The 24589-nt window shown below is 39.2% G+C and overlaps 1 protein-coding gene across 5 annotated transcripts in view; it reads left to right on the top strand.

The window, feature by feature from the left end:
- PHACTR1 (phosphatase and actin regulator 1) overlaps positions 1-24589 on the top strand; it is a 551412-nt gene that overhangs the window by 393418 nt on the left and 133405 nt on the right. The window lies entirely within an intron of this gene.

Genomic DNA, 24589 nt, shown 5'->3' with positions numbered 1-24589 from the left:
TCTGAGATCATCCCCAGAGTTCTTACTATTGGTAAATCCACAGGAATAATTGCTTGGTCTTTTCCAGGTTCAGGTCCTTTTATCTGACTTGATCTGGGGCATCTGTTAAATCTCCTTCCTCCTGGGAAATATTATTCAATTAGAGGATGAGAATATCAAGATATTAAAAGTATTAAGACACAAATATATACAGATACAGCAGTAATACATTTGTCACGTAAGTTTAAGAATCAGTCATCTACAGGGTTAGAGTTAGAACCTAATTTCTCTAGCTCAGGGGTTCTCAACTAGGGCATTTTTGTCCCCAGGGGATATTTGGCAATATCTGGAGACACAGTTATCACAATTTGAGGAGATGGTGGTGGGGTGTGGTGGTGCTACTGGCATCCAGTGGGTAGAGGCCAAGGATCTTGCTAAACATCTCATAGTACTTGGCCCCCACAACGCAGGTTGATCTGGCTCACAATGTCAATGTGCTGAGGTTGAAAATCCTGCTCTAAACAAACAACTCACTCTTCAGAAGTTGTAAATCTAAACCATCATCACGATAATAATAACTAACATTTATTGAGTTCTTAAGATATTCCAGATGCAGTGCTAAATGAATTGCATACATATAGTATTCTCAAGGAACCTCCGTAGCTACACCTGTGAGAAAGGTACTGTTCTTATACCTACTTTACGTATGAGAAAACTGACTAAGGCTAAAACTGGAATTCAAACTGATCTGACTTTAGGGCCAGAACTTTCAATTAAGCTAAGCTTCCTCCTGAGTTAGGGCCAATGCCCTCATTTTATAGATGAGAGACCTCTATAGAGTCTTAATGTAGGCTTGCTCCTTTTTCAGTCTTATAGTTAAATGCTGTAATGATATGGGACGGGTTTCACTTAGAATTATTCTTATACTACCAAAGAACTGATTGGTTAAAAACCTATGTATCTCTTACCTGTCTAACTACTACTTGACTCAACATACAGCTGGTGAAAGGTGCAACTAAGAACAGCTCTCCTCTCTACTCTCTCTCTCTCTCTCTCTCTCTCTCTCTCTCTCTCTCTCTCTCTCTCTCTCTCTCTCTCTCTCTCTCTCTCTCTCTCATACATGCCTAGGTATCAGTCTGTATGGCACTTGATTCTGCACTTCCTCCAACCCCCTGCCCCAAGGGAATGTCTTCTACAGTTACACCTTCTTCTCCTTTGCAGCCATGAACTTGGTTTGGGTAAACCAGAAAGGAGTGCTTGGGACAAGGGTGTGGATACAGGTAGGTTATTTGGGTAGTGATCTCAGGAAACAGGAATGAGGCCAAGCAAGTCAGGGAGGAAGAAAAGCAAATATAAAGGTGTGTTATTGAGGTTGCCACGGGGAGCACTAGGAGCTCCCATCCCCATTGCTTTAAATCCACGCTGCACTTGTTCTTGGGCTGAGTGAAAAAGACAGATAGTGGGAAAATGCAAACGAGTGCTGTCTGCTTGAGCAGGGCTGATACAAGTGAAGCTGGTTCTGAGCTCACAGAACTCCCTCCACAGCTATAATTGAATTCAGAGTTGGGCCTGAGCGACATGAACCCATTTATTCTGAAAGGTTCACCAACACAGTAGCAAAACAGCCTATGCATAGTGATTTCTAAACTAAATTTTGAATATTCTTCTACTTCGAATAAATAGAAAAGGATCTTCTGGTGTAACATGGAGCTGTCATAATATGGGATCAGATAGATGGGCCCTGGCATGGTGGTTGTGCTGCAAGCTTACTTTCTTCTTGATGCACCAGCTCTCCACTGTTTTCTCTGAAAACGCTGCTGGAACTATCTGGTTTTTCTGTACAAGTTTTGGACAGATCCAGTCAATGAGAGGTGATCATTACACCTCCAGTTCCTCACTGACACTCTTGGAGAAGCTAAGGATAGCAGTTATCTAGATGGAAATCAGAGGGGTGTGCATTAAATTAATAAGTTTTACAAATCCAGCATGCTGTGAATCTGACAGCTGTATTTGGAATGACAAATGCCAGCTGGTTAGGCCCTGAGACAGGCTAACAATGAGAGGGTTACACACAAGTGCAATTATGAAATGAGAGTGATGTGATAAAAGGAAGTGGAAACCTGTATGAGAATACCTTTTATTTTCTTTAAAAAAATAACTGTAACCAACATATATCAAACATTTACCATTCATGAAGTCTTTTAAGTCCACCTTGAGAGAGCATTAAAATATTTCGGAAGCCAGAACAGTGCTTAGTTTTAGGAAGAATGGAGGGGATTGGGATGGGGAGGGCCACATGAGGATCTCTATGGAGCAAGCAGGGTTTTTATTTCCAATGGTGGTTACAGAAATGTGCTCTTTATAATGAGCAATAAATATATTTTCATGCTTTAGATACTTTTTAAGTATATTTTTTTCAATTTAAAGAAGGTTAAAATACTAAGTTTGCTTAATGACTAGGAAGACAAACTAACTTCAAGGAGGAGAAAAGAATAGTGAGAAACTTTTAAGCCTTCTACTGCATTATCTCATTTCATCCTCACAACATCCTATGAAGTAGGTGACTGTTTTTATCCCCATCGTCAGACGATGAAACTGAGGCACATGGAGGTTGTTACTTGTCCCAGATGGCACTGCTGACACGTGGTAAGTTTTGTTATTTAGACTTGGAGTTTTCACCTTTTGAAGTGTCAGCAGAACAGATATTCCCATGAAAAGCTTGCCTGTCTTTTTCTTTTACCATTCATTATTGCCAGTGTCATCTCTGAGGAATCAACTTAACAAAACCCTGAGTGGTAAGAAAGTGTGCCACAGGCCAAGTCAAACCTCCCTCTGTTGGATTACAGAGTTGCTTATGGAAGATGCACCCTGCCAACAGCAGTTATCCGACTGACTTGCTGAAATACTTGGCAAAGGGGCCCGTGGTCACATGACCCATCTCTAATTGTAATTTCGGCTTAGTTTTGGTTCTGGAAGTGCCTTTCTCCTGCTCCCTTGTCAATGTCTCAGGGGTGTACAGATCTTTTATGAACTGTTACTACACATAAAAAGTAAATGGAGAAATATAACAAAGAGCTTCTCTCCTGGTCCGCAGTCTAGTTTTCTAAACAAACCTCTCCCTCCTTCCCTAAAATGAAAAATAATAGGTTTAAAGCAACAAGGAAAACAGAATACCCAGCGCAGCTGAATGCTGAGTTGCCTCTTGTGGCGCCCTAAACCCACACCACTGAGATATGATCTTGGCATGGAGAGTTAACAGGAAATTGATGACCTTAAATGAGTTCAGTGCAGAGTCAGGAAGGTCTGACGGCTGCTTCTGTCTTCGTGGATGCGGGGTGTTGGCAGAGGGAAGGAGTCCACACAAGAGTGGGTGGAGGAGGCAGATGTAGAGAGAGTTGGTTTTCTTTCTTCTTCATGCTGACTGCTGAGTGCGGGGCATCGTTTCTTCTTCCATAGACTCCTGTGTTCATCTCTCTCATTTAATCCTGCAGGACAAGGATGGTGACGGCAGCACAGGACCTGCCACCCTTCATCTCCTTCCTGCCACCTCCCAGTCATTTGTAGGAATCTCAGGGTTTGAGGAAAGACAAGGCTTGATCTGTAAGGATTCATGCAGTCCTTATTATTGCTGTCATTTTAAAACATGGTGAAAACTTTAACCCAGCACAGTGGTATGCAGAGACTCTGTATTCCTTCACGTTTTTATAATTCGTTAGTGGCCAGTAGCTGAGAGCTCTCCTGCCAGCAGTCCAGGTGATAAGGAACAAGTCCTGCTCCCTAGTCTAAATAATGTGCGACCCATGGGGTATGCAGACAGGTGTGCAGCTAACAGCAACCCAAGGCAGAATCGGATAAATGTATAGGAAATGTGGGTGCTCGCAGTGGGGAGAGGGTGCTGTTCACTTAGGCTCAGGCAGCCTGGAGATAAATATTTTCCAGGAGGGAAGCCACGCCAGCAGAGAAGTCCACTGTGCTCGGAGGGAATAGCTAGAACGCTGAAGGAATTGGGGGTGGAGGCACTGAGAGGGAGGCCTGGCAGGTGAGACAGCGTGCATAATGGTTAAACCCCAGAGACAGACTGTCTGCGTTCAACTCCCAATTCTGTCGCTTCATAACTGGGTGACCATGGGAAAGTTGCTTAATAACTCTGTGTTTCAGTTTTCCTATCAATGAAATGGAACTATAGTATCTCCTTCATAGGGTTATTGTGTAATGAGCACTATAATACAATATTATGTAACTATATCATGAGATTATATATTATATTGTAATGTTATATTATTGATCATACAGTATAAAAATTATATATACTATATTTTGTTATAATAGCAAGCTATTATAATTCAGTGGCATAAAGCCTAATAGGCTAATTTAATGAATGTCAGTTTATTCTGTAAGCAATGGAGGGACTGGAAAGGAGACCAAGGTACATTTTATATGGTCTGACATGGTTTCTAGAAAATAACTCTGGCAGCAGTGTGAAGGAGAGGTGGAAATGGATGAGACTGGTCGCAGAAAGACACATCAGATGCCTTTTTCAATCAAGACAGGGTGCAAAATTGGCCATAACCAGGGCTGCAGCAGTCTGCTTGGAAAGCAGGGCTGTGTGGGAAATGATAGGCCACATAAACAAGATGTCACAGTGACTCTGTGAGGGAAGCAGGCATGGGGGCACTTACTGAATTTAGAATGGGTGTCATGCAACATGAATCTCAGGACTACTCTGGGCTTTAAATATATGTGTGTATATATATCTTTATATCTTCGTGTGCATATATAAACATGTAGATCTATATATGTATAATATATCTATATCTCTATGTATGCACATACACAAGCCATGTAAGAAAAATTAGAGGTAGCATTATGATATGCCATGTATTGATGATGTGATTTTTGCACTTGCCTCTGTGTGATATAGGAGCTATCCGTTCCTGAGTCCTGATGCCACCACTCTTCAGTAAGGACTTATCTCTGTGTTGGAATACTTGCCAGCATTTTCTAAATAGTACACAGTCCAATAACAATTAAGATCATCTTTAAGAGTTTCAGTACCTAAGGACTTTATTATTTACATCTAGGTGTTCTGTGATTTCAAGAGTTATTTTTAATTGGGGCTGCATAACGTATTACCAATGAAACCCCAAATACATATGCAGCTATGTCCCTAATTAAATGAAATTTAACTCTCCTGAAGGAAAAGGTTTGGTGAGCTTCCTCCTCACCTGGTCTGACAAGAGCTTTGTATTTGTCAAGAGAAATAAAGCTTTAAAAACACATGTGTACATCAGCACAGTGCTTGCAGGTTAAGACATCCTGACAGTTTCAAACTATATATATAAAGTTCAATACGGGACTTTTACTCTAGAGATGTGCTAACTTATTCATCATACTTAAAGAATTATTGTGACAGTTGTTGAAAATGGAGAATGAGTGATTGGGGCTTCATTGTAATAATTTCTCTACTTTTAAACACAGACTCTTTCCTTTTTTTTTTTTTTTTCTTTAGATTTTAAAAAGAATTCATCTTTTGGAAATTAGAAGGTACTTTTAGGAACCTTTAGAGAGGATGTGGTATGAACTTAGGGCCTTTGGAAGGACCGCTTACTCTATTTGGCCTGATGTTTCCACTATTAGATTAACTCCGCAGTTAAGGTCATTGTCTTCAGACGTTTAAAAACAAACAAGATTTTCTACCTGTGAAAGTACACATTGTCCCACAAATACTCTGTAGATGGTAATACATGTTTGGTGTCACTGATTTCTTTCATTTTGTTTAATTAGCAGGCTCCTTAAAACCCAGAGATGAAGTTTGGGCTTCTCAGGAAAGGGTTCATGGGATGAATTTTTGAAGCGGTAACATGAAGATCAAGAACCTACCTAGCCAACTTCTCAAGGAGTGTGGCTTACAGAACTTTTAAGGAGAAAAGAATCCTTAAAAAGTGAAAGAATAAGTAGTTTAGGTGCTGAAGACAAATGTTTCTTATTAATTTCATCAAAAGCCAGCTCAGGCTGTATCCAGCTCCTGGGTGTGAAAATGATTTAAAAGGGAATTTTATTGCCTTTCTCCTCTCTTGAGTGGCCAGATTACAGCTGAGCTCTTGAGGGATCAGATTTCGCAGTGGAAACATTTTAAAAATGCCCAGGGAATCCAAATCTGCATAGTCTTACAGTTGGAAAAATAGTGAGCACTGAATGGGGTTGTCACAGGAATAGGAAATGAAGGACAAGAAGGAGAGAGGCTTAACAGCGTCACTCTCTTACCCAGGTGCAAAGCATTAAACATGTACTGTAAAGGCTTATCAAGGGTGTGTGTCTCTTAAAATAAGAACTGGAAAGCCACTTAAATGTAGACCCTACAGCCAGCTCTGCTGGGGGAAATGAGTGGTATTAGTATCCTCCATCCAATGGGCAGACATCAGTCCTTGCTGATTCAGTGGGGGATGGGGACGTGTAGGGCACTTTGTTTTTGCTAATCTCTGAAATCCTGATGAGTGCCCATGTCCTTAACCATCCCTCTGAAACAGATAAAAGAATAACAAATTTAAATCAAGAAACTAATTATGGATTGCGTTCGAATATGTTACTACACGTGCTGGCCCCGTCACATCCCTTTCATGACCTGTGTCCCATGCCAAGCAGCCATCACTTGCATTTGGACTATTGCACTGGTGGGTCTGACGGCAGGAGCTAGAGCTCAAACAGTCCTGAGAGGCAATGGTTCAAATTGTTGTTTTGCAGATGAAGGCAGCAAATCTTGTACAGAGGCGACAGCCCAAGTCTCAAAGGCTCAGGAGAGCTTGCCATCTGGGGGCTCAGGAGAGGACAGATCCTTTCTCCCATATTCAAACAACCCAAGGAAACAAAATGCTCCCATTATTTAAAAGGCTGCGTAAGACTCTCATCAAAAATTTGCAAAGCTCCAGGGGTGTCAAGCCACAGAGCACTGGTTCCTGAGCAATGCTCTAACATCCATGCTGGTCCCCCTCTCCCCAGCAGACCCCTGGGACCTCAGGTTTGAACGCTGGGGCAGCCGTGCATCTCCAACTGACCTGCAAGAACCACAGCACAGCTTCCTGTAGCCTGGGGTTCCCTGACCAGTGGGGTTTCTTGGGGTTCAGGTCATTAAAAGTAGTTGAAACATCTGTTTCCATTTATGTTTCTTGAATAAATCCATTAAATCATTATGTATGTTCCCTGTAAAACGAAACCATCTGGGAGCATGGAGGTGCACATGTGCGGTGGTCAGTGTAGTCCAACATGCAGGCTCATTATAGTCCATCACTTGGTCAGTTGATAGTTCAGTAGTACCGCACTGATCTGTGTGCACTGTGGCCACAAATACAGTTCAAAATTGTTTTTATTCTTAGTCCAACATTGTTTCATTTATACCTCTAAAGGCCTTGTAATGAAAGACATAAATTAGCTTGGGTTCCATAACAGAATACCATTGACTGGGTGGCATAAACAATAGAAATTTAGTTCTCACAGCTCTGGAGGCTGGAAGTGTGTGATCAGGGCGCCGGCAGAGGGTTTTGGTGAGGGCCCTGTTCGTGGCTTATAGGCAGCCATTTTTTTGTGTATGTCCTCACAAGGCAGAGAGAGAGAGAGAGACAGCAAGTTGCTGGTGTCCCTTCTGGTAAGGACAGTAATCCCATCGTGGAGACCCATAGTCATGACCTCTTCTAAACCTATTATATCCCAAAGGCCCCATCTCCAAATACCATCCCGCTGGGGGTAGGGCTTCAACATATGGATTTGGGAGGCAGGAGACACAAACATTCAGTCCATGACAAGACCCAAATCCTAAAATCCTAGCTAAGGGCATCAAGGTAACATGGTGGGCTGAACACATGATGTTATCATCACCAGTAAATGATATCAAAAGGGAATAGAGGCATGGGCCTACTGGGACAAAGAGAATATCAGAGGAGACATGACAGAAAATCCAGCAAGCTTTCAAAGCTGGAAAGCAGATGAAATGGACCGAGCAGAACCGAAAGGTGGCAGCTGACTGCTGGCAGTGAGGAGGACTCAGGCCAGACCATCTTGCTGCATTATCCCAGGATGGTTCAGGAGCCAGAAGCTTCAGGTAGCTCCCAAGACAGGAGTGCACATGGGATTGGAAAAGGTGGATTCTCTGAAAGATCATAGAAGGAGCAATTAGATCCAGGTTTCCCCTCATTCACCTCGGAGGAGCAATTGCCACACCCTAACCCTAGCGAAAGGGGGCTTAGTGTTTGTGGAGGTTGAACCAAAATGATTAAGGCCACACAGACCAGGTATACTGGAATCGATGGGCATCGTAGTGGATAATGCATGACTGCATACTGACCCGTGATGGGACCGACCTCTCCTCCCCCAGGTGCCAGGAATGTCGCCAGCCACGGCTTATGTTCCCCAAACAGGAGACTAGAGGACTCCTAACTAGGGAGTGTGTTCAGGCCACGGGAAAGACTTCCAGATCTGGACAGTTTAGGATCCTTCCCAAGACAGAGGGTTCTCTGCCTAAAGCCCATCAGTGGACAAACCAATCACCTTACTCGGTGCCACTCAGTACAGTGGCCCCTAGTAACATGTGACTACTGAGCCCTGGAAATGTGGCTAGCATGACTGAGGAGCTGAATTTTTACTTTTATTTTGTTTTCATTAACTTTAAATAGTCACAGATGGGCAGACACTACCATATTGAACAACACAGTCCTAGACAACTGAGAATTTGACTATTTTTCTAGAGACTCTGACCCCAACTTTTACTGGAACAGTGCTATGGTTTTATACATACCAAACCATTCCTGAGGAAGGTCCCCTCTGCAGTTGAACACGCTTACTGTGTAGTGTAAGTCATTGATCCTGTTCTGATCTCTCTTTTTCAAGCCCTTGCCATCGCTGCAGGACTTGCATATTTATGCACAAGTGTAATCTATTTATGAGTAAGTAATCCTGCTTCAGAGGAGATCCAATGTGTTTATGGTGGATGTAGATTCAGGCCTCATGCTCCCAAAAAGGCATGATTGTTTTCCAATCATATTTCTGTAATCAAGTACTGTGTTATAGGTGTTAGGGCAATCAGGGCTGTTTGGTTGTCTCTACTGTGGTTTCACTTGTAGCAACAATAGAGTTAATCATTATTCACAGATTTCATACTTGTGGATTTACCTACTTGCTAAAATAAAATGTATTTGTAACTCCAGAATCAGTACTCACAGTGCTTTTGTGAGTACTTTTTGTGTCAAGTACAGAGCAGCAAAAAATTTCCGTCCCTCAATGTGCACTTTTCCAGCTGTCACATAAGGCACTAATCTTCCTTCTTGTTTCACTCTCACATGATAAATAAGGGTCCTTTATGCAGTTCATTTAGTGCCACTTTTTTTATACTGTGGTGTTTTCTGTTGGAGGTTTCCCTGTTTAAAATGGTCCCCAAGCATAGTGCTGGTGTGCTATGTAGTGTTCCTAAGTACAGGGAGGCTGTGACATGCCTGTGAAGGAAATATGTGTGTTCAGTAAGTTTCATTGAGGTGCAAGTTACAGTACTGTTGACCTTGAGTTCAAGATTAATGAGTCAACATATATTAAATAATTGTGGATGAGGTCATGGATGGATGTGTCAACTCATTGGGGGAATCCTTTCACTATGCATATGTATATCAAATCATCACATTGTACACCATAAATCTTACAGTTTTATTTGTCAGTTATACCCCAATGAAGCTAAAATGAAAAAACAAACACACATAAAACAAATATGTTGCTCAGTTGACAAAACTGTTGTGACCGGAGGCTCACAGGAACCTCACTCTACATTTCCCCTAGAAGCAGTGGTTCACTGCTCACTAGTGCACTGTTCACACTGACGTTATAGCTACCACAATAATGAAAATTTACTGTAATTACTTTCTGCTGTAGTTTTAGTTTTAGGTATTCATAGGAGAAATCTTCTTGAAAATGTTGTATACTTGCTCTGCTCTAATTTTTATTTGTATTCTTAGATTGTAACTAGTAACCCCAGTGATAGTCATTCTATTACATATTTTTAAATTACTGATTTAACCTTATTTTCAAGGCCAACAGCTTTTGAGGTTATTCTAATTTACCTTCCAATCATTGATAATGTAACCTTCAAGGGAAGAAGCCCACTGAAAAATAATTTATAATTGCTGCTGCTAAGACTTCATTTTCTATCTTCCTCCAACAGAGTAAGAAATATATCACTCCTAAAAATTTATAAAGGATTTAAATGAGAAATCCCCAATATTTAGAGGCATAGTACTTGTGTTTTAAAAAATATCATATTGAACATAGTCCAGGTTAAATAAATGCCTTTTGTATGAAGATACTTCCACGTGGAAGATATCCAGGTTGTATGTGTCCAGTTATTATTTAATATTAAGAATTTAATAATTTAAAACATCTTTTATGTAAATAGCATTTTCTTCTAGGGATGAGACCACCAAATAAATCATGTAAGAAGAAAAAAGACAGAAAAATAGTTCAAATGATATAACTGAATTAGTTGTGTGTGTGTGTGTGTGAATTAGAAATTATCTTAATTTACTAATTCGTGAAGATACATTATTGCTTTTACATTTAAGTATCATTAAACATCAGTTTATCTAGCACTTAGTAAGTACCAAACCAGTGTTTTGGGGGAAAGGGAAAAGGGAGTTAGCTACTTAATTCTTCAAGTGTGCAAGAAAGTAAATGACCACAGATGCCCATAAAATACTGCTTACTAATGGAAGCTTGCTAAATGATCGATAGACCTCCTTATTTTAGGAGAGTTGGTGACTGGTTTACAACACGAGAGACTGAGGCCCTCCCACTAAAGCTTGGAATGACCTTGAGCAATCCTCTTAGCCCTAGAATGAAAAAGTGTCACCAACCACATTATCCAAGCAAAATGTCCACCATGTATTGAGTAGCTGTCTGTGTTCATTTAACATCCAAGTCATCTTATGTGGTAAACATATTATTTCTAATCTACAAACAAGAAAGCTGAGACTCAGAGAAGCTCAGTAACTTGTCCAGGGTCACACAGCCAGTAAATGGTAGAAATGGAATTTGAGCTCAGATCTGTTGGACTCCAAAATTTACACTCTTGACCAAAGGTCAAAACTACACCATAAGCATCAACCCATTTTTCTAGATGCCCATTTGATTTGTGAGTGATAGGCCTCCATGTTATTTGCCATTTCTGTGTGTACTAGGTGCTGTAGCAGGGGACATAAAATAATGGATTTTAAAGTGTTCTATGGAGTACAAATAATTGACACAATTTTTGAAGAATCATACTATGGAACTTGGCTGTAGAAGTAAATCATCTGACTAGGAGCTTTTTAAATTTTGGCAGATATTGACTACCTGGAGAAATTGTATCTTTTAACCCTTGGAAGTTTTCTTCTTCCTTTTCCATCCTCCTACCTGACTTTTCAATATGAGGTCTATATGAAATACCTATCAGGTTATTTTGAGGGAATGAGAAGACTCATGAGTGAGAAGGCAAAGTAAGAGTTTTGTGTTTGTCATGTTAGTATGCATCTGACCTTTCTGAGATTGATTCTTGGTTAGCTGAAAGTATCCTAGAATTTAGTTTGGTCTGGGTTACTAAGTGTGAGCCTTGGGCACATGAATCACTAGAACCTCTCTCAGCCTCTATTTCTTAGAAGATTGGAATAGAAAATCCTGATTTCTCATCTATTTGTAAAATATTTGATTTCATATCACTCTGATATTTACCATATATTCATATAATATGAAGACATGTATTCTATATTTATAACTTAAAGAATTAAAATGACTTATGTGTATGTGATGATAAAAAAATGCATATGTATCTGTAATATATTGTATTATGTCGAGATGATTCATTAGGCTTGTTTGCCGTGGTATTTTTTTCTGTGCCTCGTCTTTGGGTTGAATGGTTTATACAAGTTATGACTTATTTGGAATCGTATTTACATTTTTTGTGTGTTTAACCAGGGATATTACTTAGAAGTAAGAAACCAGTGGCTTCACCAAAGTATCCTCTTACTCTCTATGGTAAATGGCTTTAGTGACAGTGACCAGAAATTTTAACTGCTGCTGGCCTTCAGGAGCCTAGATTTAAATGAACTAGGCTTGATGGACATTATAATGTGGAATTAGAACTGTGTTCTGGTTTCATAACTTTGAAAGTTATCCTGAATTTCAGAAAATACGTGATAAAATTATTGAAGTGCTTAGAAAATAGTAACATCAACATGCCTTTGTTAAACTGTTAATTTCTTTGATTGATGTTTTTAATGAGGTACAGGCACACAATTTTATGTAACTCTATAGTAAACATGTCTCTATGTGACTTATGTCAATTTACATCATTATGGAAATATAATGCTTCATTAAGCATTAGGAAATTAGGTGTTCTGTATAAGTAATTTTACCAAAAAATTATCTCTCTTAAAATGCCTTAAAGAACATTTTAAATCAATCTTCAATAGAAGTCTCTTTAAAATATTTCTCCTTAGAGTATAGTAGACTTAATTTTATATTTTCTTGATTTTTTAGTGTTCTTATTAAAACATGTCTTACTATGCTATGCTTTGAATAATGATGCTCACAGGGACTAATAAGTGTATGACTATTTACTATTTTTTACTCTAAAATCTCCTCCCCCATCTCCATTTCTCTCAGGGGCTACCTCCCTATCAGCCTGCTTCTTGCTTTCTAAAGTATGTTTCTAATCTGGTATGGTTTGGAAACCAGACTACCAAGCCCATTTAAATTGTAACTAAAATTAACATAAACTAGCTAGGAGAGGGAGCCTGGGGAGCTCTCACTACATGAGTTCTAACGCATAGGTTTGTGCCATCATCCATTCTGCTGGCCGCATTGCTTTTTTTGGCTTCTTGCTAGCTGGAAATTTGGCTGTGATTTAGATAAATGAATGCTGTGATGACTTAAAACTCTGAAAAGTATTTTAAAGTAGTTGCTGGATTCATATAGCAGAAGAAAATTTGCTGGCTCTGTTTCAAATCATTAAGAAAGGTGAAATTTCCCTAATTTGAATATATTAGTATAAAGAAAAAGTATTAACTGAGATGAAGAATCATACTCTAATTTAATTGACTCACCTGATATTCCAGTGGTTTTTTTTTTTTTTTTTTTGAGTTGGGGAAAAATTGACACAATATGGAAGACTTTTTCTCCCATTAGCTTCAACTCAAAAGTCTGAAGGCCTGTTTTTTTTGTTTTTTGGGGGTTTTTTTGCATATTTTTCCTAAGCAACCATGAGCCAATATAAATTTTACAATTCCATTGAGGCAAATTAAAATTTTAACTGAACCTTTACATAAACCAACAATGTGAGGCTTGAAAATAGTTTAATGACCTCATTATGAAATTAACCCGACCGGTGGTTTTAGACAGGTGAATTTTGAAATAACCTTTTAGGTGTATTCTAAAAAAAAACACCTAGTGTACTTTCAATGAAGCCATTTCTATAAAATTGCCACCTCAGATTTCTAAGCTGAAATTTGGATATTTTTTCCTCTGTAAATTTGTTTCTTATCTTTGTGGTCTTGATAGAATAAAAGTGTGGATTTCCTCTATATCTTGGAAGTCAATTGTAGGCAATTTTCATACATGAAGTAGTCGTATAAGTTTTGAAAGTGTAATTAAAATTTCTTTCCTCAGCTCTGCAGATTAGGACATGACAGTAATTTTACATGAACATTTAACGAGGTAAAAATTATACTTTTAATATGAATAACATAGTAAATCCCATTAAAGATATTGTTCAAAAAAGCTACAGAACCCTTGTATGAAACTGGGTAGTAGTACTTCTTACGTATAATATTCAAAATGCCTAGAATTTGCTAAAGGCCTCTTTCCAACGGCTTTGTTTTCCCCTCCCCTCTAGCTTTCAGTGAATATATTTCTTCCAGCCTCATCACTATAGTAGTCTCTAAAGCTCAGTGATTTCCCTTATGTTTTTTCTCATCTAATTTTATTTCCCTGGGAAGGCCATTTCCTCCTCTGGCTTTATACTGAGCTCTGTTCGATTGCCTCTTTGCTTCTGATTTCTTGTCAATTCTCCAATTATCTACGTTCAGTTGACCATGAGGCATCTTCATGTGGAGAGCCAAACTCATTCAGAAGACGGTACCACCTCCTTTACCCCACCCCACCCCAAAGCAGACGCCTTCCCAATCTACCCTTTTTGGTTGGGGGTTCACTCAAGTTTAATGCAGAAAAGGATTTTTTTTTTTTAAGTTTTGGATAGATTTTTACTTTCTATTTTTTTAAAGTATTTTTTATTGATTATGCTGTTATTGTTTTTCCAATTTTTCCCCCTTGCCCCCCTCCACCCAGTAACCCCCTTCACTCCAGCAGTCCTACCCCCCTTAGTTCATGTCCATGGGTCGTGCATATAAGTTCTTTGGCCTCACCATTTCCTATACAATTCTTAACATACCCCTGTCTATTTTATCCCTACCAATTATGCTGCCTGATCCCTGCACCGTTTTCCCCTTTCTCCCCCTTTCCCCTCCCAGCCGATAACCCTCCTCAGATCCCCATACCTATGATTCTGTTCCTGTTCTGGTTGTTTGGTCAGTTTGTTTTTTTTCAGATTCTTTGTTGATAGTTGTGAGTGTGTTGTCATTTTAATATTCATAGATTTGATCTTCTTTTTCATAAATAAATCCCTTTAACATTTTATATAATAATGGCTTGGTGGTGATGAATTCCTTTAGCTTTACCTTATCTGGGAAGCACTTTATCTGCCCTTCCATTCTAAATGATAGCTTTTCTGGATAGAGTAATTTTGGTTGTAGGTCCTTGCTTTTCATCACTTTGAATACTTCTTGCCAGTCCCTCCTTGCCTGCAGTTTCTTTTGAGAACTCAGCTGATAGTCTTATGGGAGCCCCTTTGTTAGGTAACTCTGCTTTTCTCTTGGTGCTTTTAAGATTCTCTCTTTATCTGTAACCTTTGGAATTTTAATTACGATTGTCTTGGTGTGGTCCTCCTTAGGTCCAACTTGTTTGGGCCTCCCTGTGCTTCCTGGACTTGTATGTCTATTTCTTCCTCCAAATTGGGGAAGTTTTCTTTCATTCTTTTTTTTAAAGTAAGTTTTCAATTTCTTTCTCTTCCTCTTCACCTTCTGGCACCCCTGTGATTTGGATGTTGGTACGTTTAAAGTTGTCCCAGATGTTCCTAAACCTCTGCTCATTTTTTTCAATTCTTTTTTCATTCTCTTCCAGGTGAATGTTTATTTCTTCCTTATGTTCCAAATCCTTGTTTTGAATCTCAGCTTCCTTTCCATGACTGTTGGTTCCTTGTACATTTTTCTTTGCTTCACTTTGTGTAATCTTCACTTCTTCCTTTACTTTGTAGCCGTACTCAGTTATTTCTCTGAGCATCCTGATCACCAGTGTTTTGTACTCTACATCTGATAGGTTGGCTCTCTCTGTTTTGTTTAGTTCTTTTTCTGGAGTTTTGTTCTGTTCTTTCATTTGGGCCATAATTTTTTTGCCTCCTCAATTTGGCAGCCTCCCTGTGTTTGTTTCTGTGTATTAGGTACAGCTGCTTTGACTCCCTGTCTGGGTAGTGTGGCCTAATGTAGTAGATGTCATGTAGGGTCCAGTGGCACAGCCTCCCCTATCACCCAAGCTGGGTATTCAAGGTGCAGCCTTTGTGTGGGTTGAGTACACCCTCCTCTTATAGTTGAGCCTCGGTTGCTGTTCACAGGTCAATGGGAGGGATTTACTGAGGCCAGTCAGCTGCAAGGACTGGCTGTGACCACCAACCTCTGCCCTCTATGGACGGTCAGCTCTGCTGGGGCAGGGTGGTGGTGCTCTGACATGGTCTGTAGCTGTCCACTGGGTGCATTGGCCATGGGGTTTCCCAGGGGGTACAACCCAAGGTCAGCCCACTTGTGTTTTGCCGGGGCCACCCTGCCTGAACTATAAAGCAATCTGAGGTGGCTTCTACTTGTACTGGGCTTGGAGATTCCCAGGTGAAGCCAATCTGTGAATCTAGGCTGGCTGCTGGTTATGCTGGGCTTGGGGCTCACTGAGGCCAGCTATTGTTTGATAGCATTTAGGAAGTTGTAAAGCATGAACCAAGACTAGCCATTCATATAGAAAAGCAGTTTGGGTGGGCCTGTAAGTTGGGTGGGGTGGAGTCTCTGGGGATCTCCAAGTCAGGTCAAAACAGTGTTAGCCAGGTTGATGACATCTCAGATATGGCACCAGTTTGCTTGCTCTGTCTCAATGGATGTGGTTTCTTTAATTCTGTAGTTGTCAGACTTCCATTCAGCTCTATGTCTGATGGTTCTGGCTGATGGTTGTTCTATATTTTAGTTGTAATTTTGATGTGGTTGTCAAAGAGGCAAGCCATGTCTGCCTGTGCTGCCATCCTGACCAGTCTCAAAAACGATTTAATATAGGAAATTAGGTGGTTCCATCACTAGAAGAATGAAAAAGCAATGGGACATTATCTGAACACATTTAGATGGGAGAGTTATCAGAGTCAGGAGGTACACAGCAGAAACTCAGACACACGCCTGAAGATTCAAGTGATAATTATATTCCCTAACAAAAATCCTTAGAATAAAAAGCAAGCAAAACAAAACAAAACAAAACCCTAGCAAAAGTGTGGGAAACAGAGTATTAGTCCCTAAGAATAGAGGGCTCAATGATGAAACTGAGAAAAGGACTCAGTTGCTGAAATTAGGGTTTCCAAATCAGAATACAAGCAGAGCAGGCTTAGCCCTTGTTTTAATACCAGATTAGGTGTCTTACTCTTCTATCTCCAGTGCCTAGTGCTTAGGATGTGCTAAAAACAACAGCAACAATAAAAAATTGTTGTAAGAAATAATCAATGAAATCCACAAATAAAATATTCAAGATTTGCTCATTGTTCTGCAGCAGAGCAGACAATTGAGGTCTGCTTGTCCTTCCTGCCCTGCCAGCTAAGGGCACCAAGCCCTGGCAGAATCTGCCTCTGATCGGGATGAATGTTCCATTGAGGTAGAGTACACCTGGTGAGGTCTGTCCCTGGCATTTCTTTTTTTTTTTAATTAAAAAAAATTTTTATTGATTTGAGAGAGACATCAATTTGTTGTTCCACCCATTTATGCATTTATTGGTTGATCCTGTATGTGCCCTGACCAAGAATCGAACCACAACCTTGGTGCATCAGGATGACACTAACCAACTGAGCTACCCAGCCAGGGCCTCCCTAGTATTTCTCTAAAAATAATTTTAGTCCTAAGAGATGTATATGCTTCATTTGATTCCTATGACTCACAATAAGTCAAGAGTTAGCTTTATTTTAAAGTTTCTTCAGTTACTATTTCCCTGTTTCAAAAGCCTACCCAAGTTTTTGAGAATTTTTATCTTAATTTATTTTGATAATGTGGCATTCATCATTAAAGCTTCCTCAGCCTGTTCAAGCTATTCAGTAGACCTGTTAACTATTTTTTAAGGATTCATTTCAATGATTTCACTGAACCTCAAAACCAAACATAAAATCCTCTCATGTTCATTTTTTTCTCCTTTGTCTTACTTGTTAATTTTTTTTGCTTTCATTTCCCTTCCCCCACTAAAAATTTTTGTTTGTTTTTCTATTACAGTTGTCCCACTTTTTTCCCTATTGTTTCCCTGCACCCTGCCCACCTCTTCTCCCAGTCAGTCCCCACCCAGTTGTCCATGTCCATGGATCATTTATACATGTTCTTTGACTAGACCCTTTCCCTTCTTACCCCTCTTCTCTCCCTCCCCCTCCCCACTTGTCACTGTTAGTCTCCTCCTTGTTTAAATGCATCTGGTTCAATTTTTCTCATTTGTTTGTGTTGTTCATTAGTCTCCTGTAACAGGTGATAGCATATATGGTATTTTTCTTTCATTGCCTTACTTATTTCGCTAAGCGTAATTCTCTCTATTTCCATCCGTGTTGTTGCAAATGGTAGAAGTTCCTTCTGTCTCTCTGCTACTTAGCACTACATTGTGTAAATGTACCACAGTTTTTTAATCCACTCATCTACAGGTGGGCACTTAGGCTGTTTCCAGTACTTGGCTATTGTAAACAGCACTGCTATGAACATAGGGGTGCATAGGTTCTTTTGAATTGGTGTTTCAGGATTCTTCAGATATAACCCTAGCAATGGAATTGCTGGTTCAAAAGGCAGTTCCATTTTTAGATTTTTAAAGAAATTCCATATTGTTTTCCATAGTGGCTGCACCAGTCTGCATTCCCACCAACAGTGCACTAGGGTTCCCTTTTCTCCACATCCTCACCAGCACATGTTGTTTGTTGATTTGTTGATGATGGCCATTCTGACTGGTGTGAAGTGGTATCTCATGGTGGTTTTTATTTGCATCTCTCTGATGGCTAGTAATGTTGAGCATTCTTTCATATGCCTATAGACCCTCTGTATGTCCTCTTTGGAGAAGTGTTTGTTCAGATCCTTTGCCCATTTTTTAATTGGGTTGTCTGTCTTCCTGGTGTTGAGTCGTATAAGTTCTTTATATATTTTGGAGATCAATCCCTTGCCTGAGGTATCACTGGCAAATGTATTTTCCCATATGGTTGGTTCCCTTTTCATCTTGCTGATGTTTTCTTTTGCTGAGCAGAAACTCGTTAGCTTGATGTAGTCCAATTTGTTTATTCTTTCCTTTATTTCCCTTGTCTTAGGAGATATAGCAGTAAAAATATCACTACATGGGATATCTGAAATTTTCCTCCCTTTTTCCCTTTGGACTTTTATGGTGTCACGGCTTACATTTAAGTCTTTGATCTATCTTGAGTTTATTCTGGTGTATGGTGTAAGTTGGTGGTCTCTTTTTCTTTTTTTTTTTTTTTTTTTTTGCATGTTCCTGTCCAGTTCTCCCAACACCGTTTGTTGAAGAGGCTTTCACTCCATTTTATGTTCCTTCCCCCTTTGTCAAATATTAGTTGACCATATAGACCTGGGTTTATTTCTGGGCTCTCTATTCTATTCCATTGATATATATGTCTGTTCTTATGCCAGTACCAGACTGTTTTGATTACAGTGGCCTTGTAGTATAGTTTGGTATCAGGTATTGTGATTCCTCCTACTGTGTTCTTCCTCAAGATTGCTGTGACTGTTCGGGCTCTTTTTTGGTTCCATGTAAATTTTTGAAGTGTTTGTTCTAGGTCTGTGAAGTATGTTATTGGTATTTTAGTAGGGATTGCATTGAATCTATAAATTGCTTTGGGTAGTATGGACATTTTAACGATGTTGATTCTTCCCATCTATGAATATGATATATGCTTTCATTTATTTGTATCTTCATTAATTTCTTTCTTCAGTGTTATATAGTATTCTGAGTACAGGTCTTTTACCTCTTTGGTTAAGGTGATTCCTGAGTACTTTATTTTTCCTGTTACTATAGTAAATGGGATGTTTTTTCTAGTTTCTGTCTCTGATTTTTATTGTTGGTATACAGAAATGCCTTCGATTCTGAATATTGACTTCGTATCCTGTTATTGTGCCAAATTCACTTATTAGGTTGAGTACTTTTTTTGTGGAGTCTATTGGGTTTTCTATGTACAGTATTCGCTCACATATTGTGGGTATTACATTCTAGAACCCCCTGCAAAGTAGGAGTCTTACATTTATCCTGCACTCTTAAACCTACATAACTTTAACAACATAAATATACAGTACCACAAAATCCTGCGATAAAGCGAAAAGTCCGCAATAAATAATTAAATATATTTTTAAAAATCCTGCGATACAATGAATCCACGATAAGTGAACTGTGATATAGAGAGGGACTACTGTACACTATCATGTCATCTGCAAATAATGGACAGTTTTACTTCCTCTTTTCCAATTTGGATGCCTTTTATTTCTCTTTCTTGTCTGATTGCTGTGGCTAGGACTTCCAACACTATGTTGAATAGAAGTGGAGAGAGTGGACAGCCTTGTCTAGTTCCTGATTTCAGGGGGAATTCTTTCAGTTTTTGCCCATTGAGTATGATGTTGGCTTCAGGTTTCTTATATATGGCCTTTATTATGTTGAGGTATGCTCCTTCTGTTCCCATTTTGCGAGTGTTTTCATCATAAATGGCTGTTGTACTTAATCAAATGCTTTTTCAGCATCTATTGATATGATCATGTGGTTTTTGTCTTTCATTTTGTTTATGTGATGTATTATATTTATTGATTTGTGAATATTAAACCATCCTTGCATCCCTGGGATGAATCCCACTTGATCATGATGTATGATCTTTCTAATGTGTTTCTGGATCCTGTTTGCCAATATTTTGTTGAGGATTTTTCCATCTATGTTCATCAGTGATATTGGCCTGTAGTTTTCTTTCTTTGTTGTTTCTTGACCTGGTTTTGGAATTAGAGTAATACTAGCTTCATAGAAAGAGTTTGGGAGTCTTTCCTCTTCTTGGATTTTTTGGAATAGTTTGTGAAGGATAGGAGTTAGTTCTTTCCTAAATGTTTTGTAAAATTCACCTATGAAGCCATCCGGTCCAGGGCTTTTGTGTGCCGGGAATTTTTGGGTTACTACTTCAATTTCACTAGTTGTTATTGGTCTGTTCAGGCTTTCTGCTTCTTCTTGATTCAGTTTTGGAAAATTATATGTTTCCAGAAATTTGTCCATTTCATCTAGGTTGTCAAATTTTTTGTGATACAGTTGTTTGTAATAATTTCTTACAATCTTTTGTATTTCTGTGGTAGTAGTTGTGATTTCTCCTCTTTAGTTTCTGATTTTATTTATTTGGGTTCTCTCTCTTTTTTTCTTGATGAGCCTGGTTAAGGGCTTGTCAATTTTGTTTATGTTTTCCAAGAATCAGCTCCTAGTTTTGTTGATCTTTTGAATTGTTTGTTTAGTCTCTATGTCATTTAATTCTGCTCTGATCTTGATGATTTCCTTCCTTCTACTCTCTCTGGGCTTTGTTTGTTGTTGTTCTTCTAGTTCTTGTAGCTGTAGGGTTAGATTTTTTATTTGAGATTCTTCTATCCTTCTTAGGTAGGCCTGTATTGCTATGAACTTTCCTCTCAGGACTGCTTTTGCTGTATCCCATAGGTTTTGGGTGTTCATTATCATTTGTTCCCAGAAACTTCTTGATTTCTTTCTTGATGTCATTGTTAACCCATTCATTATTTAATAGCATGTTATTTATTCTCCATGAGTTTGAATGTTTTTGAGTATTTTCCTTCAGGTTGATTTCCTATTTCAAGCCATTGTGATCCAAGAAGATGCTTGATATAATTTCAATTTTCTTGAATTTGTAGAGGCTTGTTTTGTGTCCTACCATGTGATCTATCTTTGAGAATGTTCCATGTGCACTTGAAAAGAATGTATATTTTGCTTCTTTGGGGTGAAAAGTTATATATATCAACTAAGTCCACGTTATCTAGAGTGTTGTTCAATGCCTCAATATCCTTGGTGTTCTTTGCTTCGAAGATCTTTCCATTGTTGATAATGGGGTGTTAAAGTCCCCTACTATGAGTGTGTTGCTGTCTATATCCTTCCTGAAGTCTTTCAAAATTTTCCTTACACATTTGAACGCTCCTATGTTGGGTGCATGTATATTTACAAAATCCATCTTCTTGATGGATTTTTCCCTTAAATATTATGAAACGTCCTTCTTTGTCTCTTTTTATTGCCTTTGCTGTGAAATCTGTTTTGTCTGATATAAGTATTGCTACCCCAGCTTTTTTTTCATGTCCATTTGCTTGAAATATTTTTTTCCATCCCTTCACTTTCAGTCTGTGTAGATCTTTTGTTCTAAGGTGGGCCTCTTGTAGACAGCATATATGTGGGTCATGCTTTCTAATCCATTAAGCTACCCTATGTCTTGATTCGTGCATTTAATCTATTTACATTTAAGGTTATTATTTATAGGTACTTATTCATTATCATTTTTCCCCTTTGGACTTGTGTTCCTCTCTGTCTCTCTGTTTCTTCATCTTCTTAAAGCAGACCCTTTAGCATCTCTTGCAATGCTGGTTTGGTGGAGATGTATTCTTTTAGCCTTCTTTTGTCTGGGAAAATCTTTATTTCACCTTCCATTTTGAATGAGAGCCTTGATGGGTAGAATAGTCTTGGTTGGAGGCCTTTGTTTTTCATTACTTGGAATATTTTTTGCCATTCCCTTCTGGCTTGTAGTGTCTCTGATGAAAAAACTGATGATAGCCTTATTGGAGCTCCCTTGTATGTTATTAGTTGTTTCTCTCTTGCTGCTTTTAGGATTCTCTCTTTGTCTTTCAATGTTACCATTTTAATTATGATGTGTGTTGAAGTCGACCTGTTGGGGTTCATCTTCATTGGGTCCCTCTGTGCTTCCTGGACTTGCGTGACTTTTTCTCTCATCAAGTCAGGGAAGTTTTCTGTCATTAGTTTTTCAAACAGATTTTCTATCCCTTGCTCCTCTTCTTTTCCTTCTGGTATTCCTATGATGTGGATATTATTACGTTTCATGTTGACCTGCAGCTGTCTTAGAGCCTCTTCATTCTTATTCAGTCTTTTTTCATTTTGTTGTACTGTCTGGGAATTTTTTCTACGTTGTGCTCCAGCTCACTGATCTAATTTTCTGCTTCCTGTAGCCTGCTTTTAATTTCTTCTACTGTGCTCTTCAATTCAGAAATTGTATTCTTCATTTCCTCCTGGCTCTTATTGATAGTGTCTATGTCCTTTTTCATGCTGGTGTAAATCTCAGTAAGTTCCTTGTAGTTTCGCTGGAGTTCTTTGTAGTGTTCTTTGAGTTCTTTGAGCTCACTGAACTCACTGAGCTTCCCTATAATTCATGTTTTGAATTCCATGTCTGATAGTTTGCTTTCCTCTATTTCAGTTAGCACTCTTTCTGGGGATTCCTCCTTTCCCTTCGATGGGGGGTTGTTTCCCCGTCTCCCCATTTTTGTGACTCTTCTTGTTTGTTGCTGCATCTTAGATTAATATGCACTTCCTGGATTTCCCCTGGTGGCATCAGATTGTGTACCAATCTGGGCCTAGACAGCCTGTTGGAGACTACCAGAGATCTACTGCCTTTGTCTGTTCTCATGTTCTTTTAATAATATATAAAGGAGCTTTTGCAATGCCAGAAGTTTAGAAAAAGAAACTGAATTGAGATGTCATTCAAAATTTGACCTTCATGATATTTCTTAATCTTTCTTCCAAATTCTTTCCAAGAACCATTGTAAGTAAAATAGTGTGTACTAGACCCCTCTTCAGGAACAGAAATTCAGATAGCCTTGCACTACATGACTGAAAGAGACAAGGAACTTTGAACACTGACTCACATCCCAGGCATCAGCTTCATGTATTAACCCTCTCAAAAGAATCTTTGCAAACTAGTAACTCAGAAGGGGTTGCAGTAACTTGGTGGGAGAACTGGCGGAGGCCTTTGTTCTAGTTCTGATTAACTAGTGAAACTTCGTGGCTCAGGTTATCACAGAGCTGAGCTCTACCTTCCCTTCCAGTCCCAGTTCAAGTCCCATCATGCTGCACCTGCCACGTGACTCCTCCCTTCTCCAAACCACCATCAGCCCCTTTCTCTCCCCATCTCTTGGCCATTAGCTAATCAGCGTTTTAAACACCTGTGGATGGCACATTCTGTAGACATCAAGGTCTCCCACCATTTTCTGCATCCTGCACAGAGTAAATACTTAGCAAGTGTCTATTCATGACATTGTGGTCAATGATGTAGTGATGATGACTATTTCATTATGGAGGGGTAACTATGATTGGGAAGCACTAGGGGAAATTGAGGTAAGGCTACTGAGTTAATCAGTGAACAATCTTTGTGCTCCACTATGCAAGCTTCAGCCTGGAAACATGAAGCATTTTTTTGGTTGGGTGTTTTTTAATCCTCACCTGAGGATATGTTTTGATTGATTTGAGAGAGAGAGAAATGGAGAGAGAGAGACAGAGAGAAACATTGATGTGAGGGAGTAACATCAATCAGTTGCCGGGCCTTGAACCTGCAACCTAGGTATGTGCCCTGACCAGGAATCGAACCTGCAACTTTTTGGTGTGTGGGACAACGTTCCAATCTCTCCAGAAATCTGACCAACCCAGTCAAGGCAGCTCTGCTTAATTTTTTATTTAGTAAATGCAGAAGATAAAAAATACTTTGTCAAGGTGTACCCAGGAATCAAGTTAATGGAATATGCCTACTTCCTAAAGCTAGCTCCATGTTTTAACTATAAAGATACTTAGTATTTGGTGACTGAATAAATGAATAAGTCAATTAAATTGGACACAAGCCATTCTTATTTAGATTCTACATAAAATGGTACTTTTGAAAGTTACCTCACTGGTTTTTGTTTGTTTAAAGTGTTTGGAATAGGTCATCCAGATATCTTTTAACACCCTCTCTTGTCCAAATTAAAATAGCACCCGGGTTTCTGTATTCAGCAATTCCTATGGTTTGAATCCTTAGTACTTGTATTGTACTTACGTGTAGTTATACTGCACAGGTGACCCCTGCTCTTGCAGATCAGGAATGGCAATGAGTGAGTCTGTTTCTGGTGTCCTTCACCGAGACAGAGAGGCCTATCTCTCCAGATATCTGAAATGGAGAGGTCAGGCTCCAGGTGGTAGGACAAGCCTGGCCTGTGAAGCCTCAGTCAGGAAGTCTGCT

Source organism: Furipterus horrens, unplaced genomic scaffold, assembly GCF_987537825.1.
Source record: "Furipterus horrens unplaced genomic scaffold, mFurHor1.1.pri manual_scaffold_3, whole genome shotgun sequence".
Lineage (NCBI taxonomy): Eukaryota > Metazoa > Chordata > Mammalia > Chiroptera > Furipteridae > Furipterus > Furipterus horrens.
Note: the sequence above shows the minus strand (reverse complement) of the source record. Positions and strands in the feature narration are given on the sequence as shown.